Consider the following 17774-nt stretch of genomic DNA (forward strand, 5'->3'; position numbering starts at 1 on the left):
ATACAGCACGCATGTTGTCTATTTAGTATTATAATGTACGTGCTAAGTTAACAAATGTTATACGTTTTTAATCTAATTGTTATGAATTATTTAAACGTAATTTTGCATGTTATTTATTGCAGATTGAAAATACAGCAACAATTTACAAATGATACAAAATATTTACAAAGAAGTTCGTTTAGTCAAAGACCTTGCCAAGATTTTCATTGGATAGTAGACCTCATAAAACGTTATAGATATGTCACGGAGTTAGTTCGAAATAAACTTCCATCATTCTCTCTTATTATATTAAATTCTAAATCACATTTTTTTGTTCCTAAGGTATGTGGATTTGATAAACTATTTTTCCAATGTAATTTACTTAATTGTAGTTTTTCTTGGGATGACCATCGTTGTAATTGATCTACTTTGTGTAAGTATTACGTACATTATCAATCGGAAATCATAATAAAAAGAAGAATCTTTAACGGTTTCTATCTGAATAAAATAAATTTAATTCAATAGTTTTTACTATATATTTCTGTATTATTTATTATCCGATCTAACAAATCGTCGTTATTATTTAAAAATCATTGTTAAATATTTATTTTGTATATGGTTTACTTTTAGATATTTCAAATATCTATAGTATTACAAAATGCCTCAAAAATAATCGAGTTCACTATCTACGTTATGGGTTCTATATTTACCACATATATTAATTTTTATATTGGCCAAGAGATATTGAATTACAGCAATGCAGTTTTTGAGGAATTGTAAGATGTTACAAAGTTTCTTTTTAACACCATTAATTAATATATAATATTTGACAAATCTGTTAGCTAAAATTAATCTTATGGATGAAATGTTTAAAGTTCACAAAATTTAATTTATCGGATGAGTTATTAATTATTTTGGTTGGGAAACAATATATCTTTTTTGCAGGTGTCAAATTCCTTTCTACTTATTACCTATAAAAACTCAAAAGATATTGTTATTTATGATAGCAAGAAGTATGAAGCCATGCATGCTTTCGATCGGTGGATTATTCGTTTCATCGCATGAAGTTTTTTCTCAGGTATATAGTAATAAGTTGTTGATGATAATATCTCTTTTAACGGCGACTTTTATTTTTCAGTTAATACAAAAAGCAGTTTCTTTTGCTATGATGTATTATAATGTTCAATAACTCCAAGTCAGAATTGATAAATGATAATTAATTGTTATTACTATACGTAGTAAAATTAATTAGCATCAGATAAAATTAAATGTATTTACTTCTATTAAATAAAATGTTATCCCCGGAAACTGTAAAATTTACATTAGGTTTTACTTATTATATATTAAGTCAAATGAGTATATCGTTTGGCATTAATTAAACATTCGTCAAAGACGAATTTTTTATTTTTATATGACATGATTGGCACTAAAAGTTTGTTCGGGGGTTCACTGAAAAGAATTCATGGACAAGTTATGAAAATTCAAGTCAAGAAATAAACTTCTATTTATTATTGAATTATATATTATAATTATTATTTATAATTACTTATATATAAATATTACTGATTTATGGCTGAATTATTACTTTGCCTTGAATTTGGTCCGAAAATATTTCTGGCTATAAATCTGCGCAGTTGCTTATTTCACGAAAACATCGCATACATTTCTTCGGGTCACAGTTCATTCCTTTCCTCCTTCATTACTCTTTAATACTTTCAATGTTTCGTCCTTTTTCTTTCCAAATCTTTTAAATTGTTTTGCTTGGTAAACAGTCATTTTTGAAATATCTATCAAAACGAATAGACATTAGTCATTGACGAGAATCCTTAATTCATATGACTTTAATTATTCTCTATAAATATTTGAACCTTTAACGTTATTTTTACTTCTATTACATTTCTTTTACCGAAGAAAATGGGAGCGTAAATTGATAAATAGAAATTATTTAGAAACTGTATATATATAGCTCCAACAATATTAGATGCTTTAAGTTTATTGTTTATTTATTTAATATGAAAGAGATGTTACGTTTGCGTACAATGACAATAACGATTTTTGTTCAATTATTTTCGTTTTTATGAAGAAAAATTAAATATTCGTATCGACATTTGAATTTGTCTTTGAGACCCTATATAACATTTTAGATCATGGATTGGGTTTAATTTCTTATTGAATCATTTGAATATGAAATGATTATGCTTTGTTACTTTGTTTATGTGGTCCACATTTCTATTTTTTTTTGTGACGTTGTTTTTATGTGTGAAATTTCTTATGATTTGAAAAAATTTTTTTTTGAATTTGAAAAAAATGAACGCCATAGGTAGAAGTAAGAAAAATATCATGGAAATATCAATTAAAAAAGAGATCAATAACAAAGTGTGCACGATGGAAATGATTCATTCTCAAAATCTAAGTTAGATAATGAATGAATTCAATGCATATTTTGTATGAAATATATTCTCACGTGATATATTCTAATTATCAGATATTCTAATTATATATGATTTAATTGTTATTTAGAATTGAAATTAATTTTTTATCGTACCGCCGATTAAATTCTAAAAGAATTTATTTATGTAAAATATGTTATTTAAATCTTGTTCACTATAATAATATTATAATTTAGTTATATAACTAACATTTAGTATATAATGACTTTAATAACATATTTTGAGTAATAAAAATATTTATTAAGAATCATAACAAGATATTTTACAACTTGCCACATAGTGGTGTAAATTGATAAATTTTTATTTCGTCAAATAAATATTTTCTAATTTGTTTTATATGTATTTTGTCAAAAGTTTAATTTTACGATATATAACGAATAATTGAGCAAATTATATTTTATCATATTTTTTATTAAGTAAGTAATTCAAACAAAAATCGCGAAAGTGAAAACTGAAAAAAACGTATCAACTTGCCTCGGTTTCCTCTACTCTCCACCTTTTTTTTACTTTTGTTTCTATCTTAAATCTTTTTCTTTCACACTTATACCTACAATCCCTTCTTTTTCTACATATTTTTTCTTTTTCTTCCAACATCATGATCTAATTTATCTCATTTAATAATCTGAATTTTGCTATTTTTAATCTCATCTTATTTTTTCATTCGTAAGTTTACTATCAATTACTTCAATCATATATTTTATTTTACTTCATAAAAATAATTATCATCTGTACATTAATATCGATGAAGTAAAATAATTATATTGTTCTTGCAAAAAAAAAAAACAACTATTTCTTTACTTTTATATACGAAACTTATTTATAAGCGTATTATTTACATAAAAAAAAATCAAAGACAATGAGTAACATCGCAAAGATAATTGATTCCAAGTAAGTATTTTTGGAAAATTTATTTAACAAATCAAAAAATTTTGAACAAAGAAGAAAACACCGAATTAAATGAAGATGTAATAAAGAGAACAAAAAAGAAATGAAAAAACACAAAACAAATGTTTTCAGACTAACTCTGTAATTTTTCCATAATGTTCTGCTATATCGATTAATCTAATCGTAATCTTTCAAAAATGTTCTATATACGTTTCTGATCGTTTTTGAATCGTTGAGGAATTTTCAACTTGCAAAGTATAAATTGTAAAAATGATGAAAAATTTGCTTTCGTGATGATACTTTAAGCAAAAAAAGTAAAAAAGAAAAGAAATAAATAAAAAGAAAAAACAAATAAATATACTCTCACAAATTATATATGTACGTCATAACGCTGAATCGACAACGTATATGTTGTACATAAACCTAATATGACATAGTATAGACAGCCTACTGTTGCCAATGAATAAAGAATTATTACTTGATAAATAAGTAAAGTATAAAATAACGGGCCAGGGTATGAAATTTCCAACATGGGAAAAGATAATGTTAATTGATTAACATCCAATGTTCCATAGAGATGAAAAATAATATTTATGATAGACGGGATTGTTACTAAACTAATATAAATGATGAAGATTGTTGCAACAATAAAATAATCGAAAATATGTTATTTTAGCTTTTAACATTTAAACATATATATATATATATATTTACCGAGAATAATCGTACTACATAATTTTTCTTTTTTATATTTTTCCAAAATATTTAGTTCCACTTCTTTCATCAGATGAATTTGAAGACAACTAATTATCAATTTAAGGTAAAATTCAAACATAAATATTAAATGTCTATTAAGTATGTTAAAAAAAAAACAGAAAGAAAAACAATATCTATGAAATATTAGAAAAATTATACGTCAGATGATGTCAAAATCTGATATAAAGACAAGGAATGCTTTTATTTAATCCATGTAATAATATGATAATTATTTAAAAAAAAAAAAAAAAAAAAAAGAAAAAAGAAAAGAATTTGTTATATAATGAAGATTTCTACAAAAGATCATATCAATTAAGATATTTTATTTTATATTTCTTATTTGATAAAAATTTTTATCCAAGTTATATTGAAAATTGATAAAATTTGAGGATATTTATTCTGATTTGTTAAACTTTTTCTGTTCAAAAATGAATTAGTATTTAATTAATTATATAATATTTAATAATAAATAATTAATCAATTACAGCTCATCCATAGTTGTAACGGTCTTTTTTATGCTATGTATCTTCGTGTGAATTTAGTCTAATTGATATAACAACGATGCAAATATATGCCTTTTTATTGTATATAAAAGATTTAATTATTCAAGAGATATTCTCATTTGTATTAATCAGGACTATGGTATTTAAAATGAAATTATTCATTGTGCATGTCCACATATAGATTTTTAATATAATAAATATATAATGAAATTCAATATTACATATAATTAATTTTTTTTGTTAAGTGCATTCATTTTCTGCAAAATGTTTTTTTTTTTTTTTTTACAATTATACAACATTTAACGAGTCATGTGATCGATATAATCAACAATACCTCACTAATGTTTTCGTATCGATTTGTTAGCTTCTTCTTAAGCAAATGTTTTAGATCGTGGTCAGTGAGCGACTGACAATGGTTTCAGTTAGCAGACTCTACTGCGCATGTCCGTGAAAATTAACAGTAAAAGGTATATTTCCCCTTATTTAATTGCTGAGAATTACCATCTGCTTAAACACATATGTGGCACGCAAGTTGTATTAGAAAGTGTTTAGTATTATGAGAATAAAGAAAATAAAGAAAAATTTTTAAGTTGCGTTCTATAGATTTAATTGTATTTTCAAAAACGTTTCCTGCTATTGGGTGTAATAAAAAGCAATTTGAATGCGCAATGAAAGAAAAACGTGGAGTTCTTTTTTTCCTTCAATTCAGTAGTAATCTTCAGATATATCAGAATGTCCCTGAGAGGTCTAAGTTATTACGAACGGCATTTCTTTCTTACAAACCGATTAGTTCAATTATTGATTGGTCTACGACCTTCTCAAAGTTCGAACGAGCAGTTGTTTCTTGTTTCTATTGTAACAATTTTCTCATTTCCAACGATTGTGTATCAGGTAAACATTTTTATTTTGATATTTTCGTATAAGTATCTGTTATTTAATTATCGTTATGTAGTTATTATTATCTATATTTTTATTTATAAAAAAATGGATTTTTATGTAATTATATAATAATAATTATTATATTAATATTTTTATTTTATATTTATAGTTATTATTATTATTATTATTATTATCATTATTATTATATTTACCTTAGTTATTCTATTTCTTTTTTCTTTTTTTTTTATTTGGCTTTAATTCTTATTTTACCTAATTATATTATTTAATGTATGACCACATTTGTCAATACGTACTTTTATTTCAGTTTTATCAGCTATTCACATTGGACATGACATTACAAGTCACCATAAAAATACTGCAAAAATTATTATCAGGGATATGTATTCTCTACGGTTATAGTACATCATACTTTGGCTTCGTAACAGTTAGTATATATTTTTCCTTTTTTCATATTTAAAAAAACAAAAAAAAATATTTAACTACGGAAAAATAATATCATTTAATTTTAGATGAAATTTATAATCGCTCGTTTTAAGGATGATTACGATCAGCTGTCGGATGAGAATGAATTGAATATTTTTGAAAATTATACAAAACAAAGCAAATTATATATGTATGTTATCATAGGTAAGAATGTCAATTGTCTATGCCAATGTTAATGAAGAAAATTTAATTATGATATTATAATTATATATAATTTTTTATTGTTTTAGGTTTCTCTAACTCTTATGTATTTCTAACTATATTTCCATGCATTTTAAATGTTTTCTTTTACATCTTCGGTAAATTGGATGATAATGAACTAAGATTACCTTTATCCATTAATAATGCATTAAAACCAGGAGCGTTATATTATAGTTTGCTTATTTATCAAGTGATATTAATCTTTCTTTTAATAACAGTAGCCAGTTTGTTTATATCTTTGTATTTGATATTTGTACAACACGCGTGCACTCAATTTAGCGTTATAATGTACGTGTTTAATTTTTTAAGTACTTATTTATATTTGTTTTTGTCACAAGTATTAAATTTAAAAGAGAATATGCATTTTATAACGTACTATTTTCAGGCTGAAAATTCGTCAACCATTTAAAAGGGATCAGAAATATATAGAAAGTCCGTGGTATTGTAGAACATCTCGTGAAGAATATGATTGGATAATCGATATAATAAAACGTTATACGAAAGCCACCGAGTTAGCTGAACAAAATTTTTGTTTTTTTTTCTTTCTTTTTTGTCTTTTGTTTTCCTTTATTACATCTCATTGTAATTCATTTGTTCTTTTTTGTTTGTTTAAGGTTTGTTGATTTGTTAAACAAATTTTCCAGTAGAACTTACATAATAATATGTTTCTTTGCGATGCTGATCGTTATCTTTGATTTTCTTTATGTAAGTAAAATATATTTGCAATAAGTGACATATGTGTAGTAGGTTGCTATTTATTCGATCGGTATTTTACACATTTTTCATTAGTATTTTAAATAAATAGTTAATATTTTTAACAAAAAATATTAGTAGATAATATAACTGATATTACATCGATGCCGTACCTCGGTAAAATTATTTGATCAAAATATTTATGTATACTGACCTACTTGTGCTGTTATTCAATCAGTATTTTAAATATTTTTAATTAGTATTTATAATAAAAAATATCAATACGTAATATAGCCCGTTGTCAATATAACACCGATTAATACAAAAACTGTTAATATTTTAATTACAATATTTGTAAATATCAAATTATGATAATTTATAATCCTGACGAAATACTAATGCAATCTTGACATATTAATTATTTATATCGATAATATAATATTCATAGATACTGAGTATTTATATTACGAAATATTTACAATTAATTATTTTTGTAAATGTTCATTATATGCCGTTTAAAAATTATTATAGAAATCTTTCTTTTCTTCTTTTATATGAATTATATTATATGGTTTTTATTTAGATGTTTCAATTATCGGAGATGTTGCATAATGCATTAGAAATAATAGATTGTTGCATTATCATTGTTGGTACAATTGTAATCTTATACCTTAATTTTTACGTCGGACAGAAACTGTTGGATCATGGCAATGCAATTTTTGAAGAATTGTAAGTTTCTATAAAGCTTCGTCACTCCGATTATTTATTTGTCTAACATGAATAGCAACGTAACAATCTTATTCAACAGATTGTCCGATAAATAAATCATTAATTATTTTTTACAGAAAAAAATTCAACAATTTTGTTCTTTTCTTTTTTACACAGACGTCAAGTTCCGTTTAATAATCTTACCATAAAAACACAAAAAATGCTGTTATTTATGATTGTGAGAAGCATGAAACCATGCGTGCTTTCAATCGGAGGTATGTTCATTTCGTCGCATGAAGTTTTTTCTATGGTAAGTAAAATTAAATACTTAATGTTCGAAGTATTTTGATAACATTGAATCTGTTCTTTTAGTTAATGCAAAAATCATTATCTTTCGCTACTGTATATTATAGTATTTGTTAACATATAATTTATGTTGCAACAATGAAATTGTATCTATTAAATAAGACGTTGATAGTAATGATTAAAATATGCATTATCTATATTGAGTATTAATTGTTTGACGTTAAACGTTAAATTATGCATTGTATTCGTTTTTTCGATCATAGATACTTTTAATTCTCGACTGTGTTCAATTTTTATCATCATTCAACTTTTTTTCACAAGAATAGAAAATTTGGAGAACTGTGTATGCGATAAAGTCATCTAAAAATATAACCTACTATCAAATAGGTGTTTGTTTTTTCTGACGTGTCTTATTTAAGGTTGTTCACTGTCTCCGGTTTCTCAATGATTTATGCAAACAATTAATTCAGACAAAATTTTTCAATTTTTTTGATTTCGATAAATAACATCTTATTTTAAAGATAAAGGTTTAAATCTTCATTATTCATCAATATCAGTCAAGAATTACGTCTGAATTCATTATTAGGGTAAACTCCAAAATGTTGCTTTTGTTGTTCTTGACATTTTTCGTATAATGGCGCTCCTTGAAATCTGCGATGAAAGAAACGAAGTTCTTACTTTCATTACTAATTTTCATATACACGCTTTTGTGACGTGTGTTTTGTTTCCGTGAACTAGCAGATTGCTTGTTTGTTTGTTTTTTTTTCTTATTTTTATTTGATATTTAGTATTATAATCAATTATTAATTATTATTTTTGACAAAATAATCGATAAAATCTTGTTTTTTTTGTCTTATATTATTTTATATACCTATTATGTTATATTTATTATCGACGATACTATGCATAGCCTTGAAAATTAAAAGTTTAACGCATAGCATCGGATTTTTGATTTATGTAATAACTATTGTATTATCAATAACATTACATCAGGTAAATTTATCTGTTCTTAAGGTACACATGATTATTATTATTTTTATTATAGCTACTTAATTAGTGGATTTATTTTTTTTTTTAATAAAAAAAAAAATATGTAATCAAAAATTTAGTAATTTAGTAAAGAAATGTCATTGCATTCTATTCAATAAATAGAAAAGAATTGTCAGTATCGATATTTATTTTATTCTTACCCTTTCTTTAATTAATAATTTTTTGTAAGTATTTATGATTAAAGATTATAAAAAATAATATAAAAAAAGGATTTATATTCTTTGTCCATAAAAAATAAATATTTTGCTAATAAAAAATATTTAACCATAACGAGATCATTAATTAATTAATGTATTAGTTTGATCATAAGTAATGTCGTAAGTTTCACTATAGAATATTATATATAAATGTATATATGAACGTAAATATATAGGAATGTATATGGATCTATTACATGTTCTATTACATTCCTCCATATTATTTATTTTTTAAAATATTCGTTTTAAGTATTTTTTTTACGTTAACATCAATTCTATTGTTTCAGTTAATACAAAAACCATTATATTTCTTTACAATGTATTTACAGTATCCACGTTGTATTCTTATATTATTTTTTGACAATAAAAATTATGATATTTATTAATCAAATAATATAACTTATTTGATTTAAATTACGAAAACAATATAATTAAAAAAAAATTAGATTTCAATCAAATTTAGATATAATTAAAAAAAAAGAGTTTTCCATTTTTTCTTAGAGCAATACAAATATACTTACTTGTGTCAATAGTATTACGTATATTGTGCATTAAAATTTCATTTCATTCTCTTGTAATTATGAATGACATTTAATTCATCGATTTGTTCTAAAATTTTTCAAAAGAAAATTTTCACTTTGTATATTCGAACGATTTTCTTTTTTTTACAAGTATGAAAAATATGACGGCTTGTGTAATTTGTTGAAAAAGTCTTTTAGTACACTGTTTATTTAAGCATATGTTGCTTCTTCTTAAGTGATTGTTCTTTACGGTGGTTGGACGCTGACTGAAAAGAATTGAAATCGATCAAGCACATTTCTGCGCATGTCTCTTCTAACTAAATATCTAAGATATAGCAACCCTCTTTTTAATTATTTGAGAACGATCATCTGTTGCTACTATACATACAAAAGAATTCATTGTACCTTCGAGTATTCGATACTATAATTTTCAAAAAGAAAAAAAAGTATCATGAGGGTGATTATTAGAACGTTACATTCTATGAATTCCAATAATTATATGGTTCTTTTTTATGTGTTAATATTTTATAAAGTGTTATATCTATTGCAAAAAGAGGTCAAATAGAATGCATAATGAAGAAGCAACGTCAAGTTTCTTCTTTATTTCGTTTCAATAAACACGAGGTTCACTGATTAAAAATGTCTCTGAGAGGTCTAGCATACTTTGATCAACATTTTCTTCTCTCGAATCGATTATTGCAATTTATAATACGTATACGCCCCGAACAAAATACGAATGATCAGTTCTTTTTGTTTTGTGCTGTAACCGTTTACGTATCACCAATGATATTACATCAGGTAATTATATTAGTTAATACAAGTAATTACATCATGATTATCCATCATCGATTGAAACAAGATTATTATTTATTATTAATAATACTATTTAAATAAATAAATACGTGATCAGAAATTTAACGAGGAAATTCTTCATTGTATATAAAGATGAAATTGTCAATATCGTATCAATTAAGATATTCATTTCTTTTTAGGGGATTTATTTTTAGTTTTCTTTTTATTTATTTTCTTTTATTTCTTATTCAGTAAACATTTTTATGAAATATAATATTTAAATGTTTAGTGCCAAGCATGTTCGATTCCAAAACGCATAAATGGATTTATTTTCTGAAAGATAATTGCTTCATGGATTCTTGATCACAATTATTAACATCATCTCGTTTGAGATCTTAAATTTGTTTATGATTTATTTCTGATTGATGATGGCTATTCGAAAAAAAAATATGAGATTTTAACTTTATCCGACAAATTTATTTATATAAAGAATACAATTGAAATATACTGTTTCCATAATATAAATAGCCTGCTATTTATTGGATCAGTATTTTTCAACATTTTTAATTAATAATATTCAATATAAATTGTGAATATTTATAATATTAGTACGTATTATAAGCGGTCAGTAATACACTATTGTAGATAATTAAAACAAATTATCAGAATTTTTATTAAAATATTTGTAAATATAATAATCTATCAGTATATTAAATTAACATTAATTACTTATAATCAACCTAGACATAACCGGGACATTTAATTATTTATATTGATTACTTATATTACATACTGATATTTTATTATAAATATTGATTAAAGTATTCATATACCTATATATTGATCATTTATTTTACAAAATACTTATTAACAATTAATAAGAATATTTATCAAATATATAGAAGTGATATAAATAATTCTTCAGTTTTGCTTGAGAATTCTATTCTTAAACAAAGACTAATCGTCTATTTGTATTCTTTTGTATTGTATGTGTCTATATGTATGTATCTATATGTATGTATCTGTGACACATATACATACATACATATTTATACACGCGCGTGTGCACACACATGCATATATATTCTTGTCACGCAATCATTATTTTTGTGATATCCATTCTTAGAATCGTTTCTTTAACATTTCTCTTTTATATTATGCACATCTAAATTTATGGTTATCTAAACATTCTTTATCTGCATCATATATATTGTTTCGTTGATTTACTCATTTATTTCACGCATAATGATAATAATAACAATAACAACAACAATAACATCAATAATAATAATAACAACAACAACAGTAATAATTAGAATGAAATATAACGATAATAATTAGGCTTTCTTAGAAAAAACTTTCGAGTTTCGGGAGAATGATGTATGGATGTTTATATTTGTGTGTAAGGGCTAAGGGGATGAGAGGGATGATAGTGAGAGAGAAAGAGAGAGGAAGAGAGAGAGAGAGAGAGAAAAAGAGAGAGAGAGAAAGAGAGAGAGAGAGAGAGAGAGAGAGAGAGAGAGTTTGTCAAAGTGGAACGTAAAATTGAATATTTCAAATATTCATTATTACGTGCAGATTTTCCCCCTCAAAACGAAATAATTTTTTATCAATTAATCTTTACAACTTAGTGAAAAAAATTCAAATAACTGGTTCAATTACACTTACCCACTACTTTCAACACTTTCATTTTCGTTTGTCACACTATATAATTTCTAAAGAGTATCGAAATGATCAGAAATAATAAATAATTAAGTAAATATTTAAGAGTGACGAGAAAATTTAATTATATTATATAATGTATTAGATATAATATATTAGATCGACTAATAAGTAATGTCGTTATTTTTCATACCACTATTTATATATTGGCATTTCTCAACTTATTAAATGTTCAATGTGCCGTGAAATGCTATTTAAGTCGAAGCGTAAAAAGTTAAAATTAATTCGTAAGTTTTACAGAAAGTTCTCGTAAAGTTGTTGCTCATAAATACAGGCTTATCTTTAAAACAATATACAGTGACACCAGTTTCCAATAGATTTTTACAAATTTTATATTAATATTAGATCGATAAAAAATTGAGAAACATTGATTTAAACAATCCCAGTCTTTTTATATTAATTATTTATATGAAACAATATTTATTTATTATCACGTAATATTTTGAATTATATTTAACAATATATTCCAGTTTTATCAGCTTTTCGTGTCGGACTTCAATCTGCAATCGACTATAAGAGTTCTGGAAACAATGATACCTGGTCTATTTATCATCTATTGTTATTTTAGCGTTTACTTTGATTTACTAACAGTTCGTATTAATTATTTCTTCTTGTCAAAAAAAAAAAAAAAAAAAAAAAGAGAAAAAAAAGAAAACTAATTTTTACGGGAAAAAATATGTCGTTTTAAGGTGAAATTATTGTACGTTCATTTTAAGCTTGATTATGAGGTGTTATCGGACGAGGAGGAATTAAACATTATGATAAAGTACACAAACCGAAGCAAATTATATGTGTATCTTATAGTGGGTAAGCGAAAAAAAAGGAAGGCAAAAGAAAAGGAAAGCAAAAAAAAAAGAATTTCATGTAAAAAATAATTATAATTAACATACAATATTTCAATGATGTAAATATCTTCTCGTTATTACAGTTCTCATCATTCTCTATGTTATTTCAATAACGTTTCCAAGTATAATAAACGTATTTCTCTATATTTTTGGAACATCGGATGATATTAATTTAACATTACCTTTTCCCGTAAATAATGTGTTAAATGCGGGATTGATATATTACAGTTTGCTTATTTATCAAGTAATAGCACTCTTTATAATAGGAATAATAGGAAGTGCGTGTTATTCATTGTATTGGGTATTAATACAACACGTATGTGGTCAGTTTAGCGTTATAATGTAAGTATGTATTTTATTTAAAAAGTATGTTTGTTTTTATGTTAATATCTATCGGATTGAATAATAATTGCTTTTAAAATTTTGAATATAAAAAATAATTTACGATTAATTCGATATTATGTATGTAAATGTAAATATTGTTTTGTTTGCTTTTGTTCCTTTTTTTCTGTTTTTTATTTATTTCTTTTTGTAACATATTCATTGTAGGTGGAAAATACATCGACCTTTTAAAAATGACAAAAAACACGTAGAAAATGATTGGTGTAATACAACATCTTTGGAAGAATGGAATTGGATAATCGATATAATTAAGTGTTATACAAGAATCACGGAGTTAGTGAGAAATAATATTTTTATGAAATTAATTTTTTAAATATTTCCTTTTATTTTTCCTCTTACTCCTTTTCAAAGAATTTCAATAAATAATATTAGATATTCTAAAATCGTAAAATTCTAAAAATTGTAATTTTAAAAATGATTTAAACATAGGTATACGATAATGCAATATATTTTTGCATATGTTATTAAGAACAATATGGTGAATATATGAAATATGAGAAATATGTATAAGAAAATTCATAGTTGAAAGGATATTATTGAACAAATATGTTTGTTTTACAATTAAAAAATCTCATCTTTAAATTTTATTAAATTTTATATTAGCACAAGAGTACCTTTGCAATATACTAAATACGTTCCTTTACTATATATATTATGATAATAATTCTTTTTTTAATTTCCTGTTCAAGACTCATTGATTTGATAAACGATTATTGCAAGATGAATTACTTAATTGCAGTTTCTATTTCAATGATACTCGTTTTCTTCAATTTTTTATATGTGAGTAATAATACAATTATTTGATTCATATGCATATTTGCATATATCATAAAAAATTATAGAGGAATATTTTTTTTTTCATTTATATTTAATCATTATCTTATTTTTAATTTTTAATTTTTAATTTTTAATGTTTTCTTTGCTTTCAGATGCTTCAATTATCTATGGTATTGCAAAGTACAAGCGAAATAATCAAATATATCATTTACATGGCAGGATCAATTTCTATTATTTATATTACTTTTTACGTTGGGCAATTGCTTATGGATCACAGCAATGAGACTTTCATGGAATTGTAAGACTGATATATACATACATAGATTTATATACAGCTAAATGCCATATTCAATTGAATTAATTTAAAATGTGTTCTCATAAAAAAGTTATTAATTGTTAAATATGAGAAAAAAACCGAAATATATCATTTTGCAGATGTCAAATTCCATTCTATACATTATCCATAAGAACTAAAAAATTGCTATTATTATTATTAATAAGGAGCATAAAACAAAGTACGATTTCAATCGGTGGTATCTTTATAGCATCGCACGAAATCTTTGCGACAGTAAGCAGAATGTTGTTTTCAATCATTTTCAAATACTCTTTATATTAACGAGAATTACATTATTCCAGTTAATACAAAAAGCTTTTTCCTTTGCTACGGTTTATTACAGCATGTTATAAACCAAAACAATCTTATGACAATGGAAATACGAGACCAATTATTATACGCTGAAAAGATTCTATTTTTTTCCAAGAAGAATATAAATATACTCACATTAATTAGATAAGATGGCAGTCATAAGTAGTAAAGTATATATTGCTTATCAAAATTCCATTGTATTTTTTTAATCGTACTGACATTCCAATTACCATATCTATATTTTCTCAAAAAAAAAAAAAAAAAAAAAAAAAAAGGAGTGCACTTTATATTTCAGCAGAATACTTTTTCATTTATGTTACACTTATAATCCAACACTTGTGTTGGATATGAGGAGTTACGTTATCTAATCGACTAAACTGTTTATTTTGACATTTGCTAATCCTTAAGCGAGTGTCCCTTACGGCGATCGGGCGCCGACTGAAAACGGTTACTATCGAGCGACGCTTTTGCGCATGTTTCTCGACTTACAAAGGCAAACCATACAACACCTTTCTTTTCAATCGTTGGGAACAATCATCTGTTTTCATATTTTACCGTATTTCGAAGTATTCGATATTATAATTGTCGAATGGGGAGTAATATTCGAACGTTACATTCTATAGGTTCAATAATTATGATAATATTTTTTGTATTAATATATAACAAAGCGTTATACCTACTGTAATAGACGGCAATTAGAATGCAGAAGAAGGGTAAAGTTTATTCGTCAACTCTTTTTGATAAACGCAAGACACTTCAGAATGTTACCAAGAGGTCTTAATTACTATGAACAGCATTTTCTTTTTTCAAATCGATTAATCCTATTTGTTCTGGGATTAAGATGCCGTAGTCAGTTGATCATACTTTGTGTAACAGTTTTTTATTTATTACCAATGATAGTTCATCAGGTAAATGTACCTGTCTTAAATATATAGTGATATTGCTCTAATATGATTCTAGTAATTAATATATTAACGTAATTAATATTTTTAAAATATTACATGAATAGTACATAGAAATTTTGTTAGTAATATTATTGTTTTTATTATGTTATATATTATATTTGGGTAAGTTTTCATTTCATTAACGCGTAATAATTTGCTATTTTCTTCTTCGATAAGCTTTTTTATGTAAATTAATATTTAATATTTGAAAAAATTCGTATTATATATTTAATATCATTTTAAACACAAATTGAAATCTATTATTTTTTTTTAGAATTTTGTATGAAAAATCCGGTTTAAGCAAAAGATCACTTTAATCTTTTCTTTAAGTTAGTTACATTGTATCATATATTAAAAGTACAATATCTTCGAAACAAATAAAAAATAAGATATAAAAAATTTATTGTCTGCTATATTAAATTTTGTAATAATCATGAAAGAAAGTATTCAGTTCAGTAAAATAATTTATTGATTTGTCATATAATTATTTATGTAATTTTCAGTAAACAAAACTACCCATCGTCAATCGACTATTACTGTTTATTAGCTATTTTTATAAGATCAGATATTAATTATAACGTCAGATTTCAAAAGAATTCCACAATTTTAGTTCTATCAGCTCTACACGACAGACAAGAAGCAGCAACCGTCTATCAAAGTATTTGAGTCAATGATACCTAGTTTATATATAATTTATTGTTATATTACCGTTTATTTTAATATAACAACGGTTCGTATTATTGTTTTAGCATTAATTTTCATTCTTTTCAAACATAATTATTTACAAGATAGTATGTTTATATTTCAGATCAAATTATTATTTGCTCATATCAGATATGATTACGAGGTTGTGAGGAATGAAATGGAACTAAATATTATGGAAGAGTACACGAACAAGAGCAAATTGTATGTGTATGTTCTTGTGGGTAGGTCAAATAAAGTGTGTTTATATAATAGTAAAATTATATTGCAAATATCCATTTTTTCTGTTTTGTTACAGTTCTCCTCTATCTCTATCTTATTTCAATAACGTTTCCAAGTATTTTGAACGTCCTTTTGTACATTTTTGGAACAACTAAAGACGTTCATTTAACATTACCTTTTTTCGTTAATAGTGTTTTACAGGCAGGATTACTTTATTATAGTTTGCTTATTTATCAAGTATTAGTAGTCTTTATTTTAATTACAATAGGGATTATTTTTTATTCATTGTATTGGGTATTAATACAGCACGCATGTGGCCAATTGCGTGTTATAATGTACGGGAAAGTATTATTGCTTTTATCTTAAATAACATTTGTTTATAATTCCTGCATTGAAAGATTTAATAGAAAATAGTAATATATTTTATTTTATGAATGCAAGGGTTATTTAACGTGTTAATTGTAGAATGAATATACGTGAACCATTTAATAATGATTATAAACTTGTACAAAATAATTGGTGTATTACAACACCTCAGGGAGAAAGAAAATGGATGGTCCACATAATTAAGTTTTATACAAGAATCACGAAGTAAGTTTGAGATAAATTTTGTGTTAATTAAATTTTTTTTTAATATTTTGTCTTTCGCTATAACACGACTGACAATGTTCGTTTCAATTATCTTACAATTTTTTTTGTAAAGATTCCAACGCATTTGTAACTATTTAAGATGCATGTCATTTGTAAAAAAAATTGTGTTATTTTCAAAATTGCTGTTATTTTTTAATCTAAAGTTGGATCAAGTCGGAATTTTTTGTATATCTTCGAATCGTGTAATTTGAATTTTGATAAAAATTTTAAATTATTTTATTTAATCGTCATTGCTCTCGAATGATTAGTAAAATATTTTTTTAAGTATTTTACAAAATATATCCAAGAAACGTATACGAAAATATTTTGGAAATGTCTAAAAAAAATATAAAAAATATTAAAAATTACAAACAAAAATAATAATAAATTATTTTTTGCCATCTTTTTATTAAAAAATCAATTTCTTCCTGAGTTGCATATGTTTAGCTATTTTCTGTAA

General features: G+C 24.3%; 1 long non-coding RNA gene across 1 annotated transcript; it reads right to left on the minus strand.

The window, feature by feature from the left end:
- Nucleotides 1-932: 932 nt before the first annotated feature.
- On the minus strand, nt 933-15235 carry LOC124429267. Its single transcript, XR_006943403.1, has 3 exons — nt 14952-15235; nt 1565-1766; nt 933-1428 (listed from the first exon to the last, which is right to left on the minus strand). It is a non-coding gene; the product is annotated as an uncharacterized LOC124429267 (long non-coding RNA).
- Nucleotides 15236-17774: the final 2539 nt, after the last annotated feature.

This window comes from Vespa crabro, chromosome 14, assembly GCF_910589235.1.
Source record: "Vespa crabro chromosome 14, iyVesCrab1.2, whole genome shotgun sequence".
NCBI lineage: Eukaryota > Metazoa > Arthropoda > Insecta > Hymenoptera > Vespidae > Vespa > Vespa crabro.